Source organism: Belonocnema kinseyi, chromosome 6, assembly GCF_010883055.1.
Source record: "Belonocnema kinseyi isolate 2016_QV_RU_SX_M_011 chromosome 6, B_treatae_v1, whole genome shotgun sequence".
NCBI lineage: Eukaryota > Metazoa > Arthropoda > Insecta > Hymenoptera > Cynipidae > Belonocnema > Belonocnema kinseyi.
This window is the reverse complement of record NC_046662.1, coordinates 96869128-96871299: the sequence shown is the minus strand read 5'-3', so window position 1 is coordinate 96871299 and position 2172 is coordinate 96869128.

The following is a 2172-nucleotide window of genomic DNA, read 5'->3' as shown; positions in this document are numbered from 1 at the left end:
AAAACTTTCAAGAACTTCCTTGTTCATTATCAGTGGCGTTGTTTGTCAGGCAAAATAATTTGAGAAAAATGCTTGAACATTTCCAAATGTTACAAACTTTTTATTCAGTGCTTTTTACAAAATTATTTTTAATTATACGATTTAAAATTTAAAATTATTGATGGCACTTTTACCTTGAAATTAGAATCACATTTTTGAGAAAATATAACTAATATATACACACAAAATACTACCTTAAAGTGTACAGTTATTCAAATAAAATAGAAGAAAACAGTAATATAAGTACTAAATATTTTAATGTAACATACACGATTGCAAGTTCCTAAATATTAAACCGCAAACGGTTCTACAACATAGTCTTAAGTTTGAAAGATATATGACCCATATTTATGCAAGGCCTTTTAAGTTTGAACCCCTTAATTACTTGCGGGGAAAACCTAGAAAGCATTCTTCTGGAATTAAGTAAGAACCGTATATACCTTTGCCTATAGTTCTTCTACCTGGTTGAACCTAATCAATTTTGGAAATTTTCCTCCTTTTATGGTCTATTTCTGTTTTAAGAATACTCGGTATGAATGGCTGCGTAGTTGTGAGCCCAAAATTACGAAAATAGAATTAGCACTTTATTACGGTTAATAGCTGAATTTTCAAATAAAAACATTAATTTCTAACAATATAATTTATTTTCTGTCCAAAGAGCTAAATATGCAACTAAAACTGTAATGTTTTAACGAAAAACATTTATTTTTAGTTCAAAAAATTAATTTAAACTTAAAAAAACGGGTTTTCAGCTAAGTAGATGAATTTCAACTAAAATGATGAATCTTCAACAACAAAAATCAAGATTCAACAAACCCCTACAACTATTAATGTAAAATTCTTTATTTTTTACCTCCTAAATGTTTCAATTTATACAATTTTAAGTATTCCTTCAAAATTGTTGAATTTCACGTTACAGTTTAAAATTAATTATTTAACTAAGAATTGGGTTTAATGATTTTTTCAACTATAAAATGTTATTATAATAAATAAAAATTTTAAATTTATTATCTTCAGTTTTTAGAACAACAATACTTTGATAATAATAATAATATGAATAATTATAACTAATTATTTTATTACAGGGTGGACACGCTGGGGCTTACATACATAGCGAGTTGAATGCTACCCGAATTGCACAACAGCAGAGGAGAAACCATTATACAGGGGTATTTTCATATTTTGCTCCTTTAAAGTTTCATTGGGATCGGCCATTCGGTCATGTCCGTGCATCTTCGGGTCAAGTTTATGATAGTTTCCATGGTTGCGTTCGAAACTTCAAACGGAAAAAAGTGTCAAAACAATATAGGTTATGTTATATAGTAATTACAAATAATAAAAGTGTTTAATTAATAATGAAGTGAGACATGTGAACTGAGAAGTAAACGTCATAATATTCTGTGCTTCCAGTGGGCGAAGAGTTAATTGTGTTTAACGCTTATTTTTACCGCATAATAAAGGTATGTTATGAATAGACAGGATATGTTTCAAATAAAGTGAATGAAATATTACATGCGTAAACTTTAAATTAACATTGCCTACATTTACTGAGAGCGATTAGGGCAAACAGGTGTCTGAACATAACCGTTTGAAGTTTCGAACGCAACCATGGAAACTAGCATAAACTTGATCTGAAGATGCACGGACTTGGCCAAATGGCTGATCCGAATGCAACTTTAAAGGCGCGAAATATGAAAATACCCCTGTATAATGGCTTCTCCCCGGCTGTTGTGCAATTCGGGTAGCATTCAACTCGCCATGTATGTAAGCCCCAGCGTGTCCACCCTGTATATACTATTTAAATTTCAAATTATTATTGTTGTTTTCTTAACAGATTAGGAGTTTATATAATAATAATTCAAGGATAATATTCAAATTCAATATACAATTTTAAAATATAAGTTTCTGTTAAAAATTTTTTTTTTAAATGTTCCTAGCAAGTGTGCATCGCTGGAAACAAACTTTTTGTAAAAATCATTTTCGAAGCAATATTTTTTGGCTTTTGACATTGGTTTTATTAAAAAAGGGGTGAGTGCATTTTTCACTTAATTTTTATGTACAGAAAGTTTTCTTTTGATTTTGATTGAAAAATTAAATACGTATATTTAATATCATATATACATACATACATGC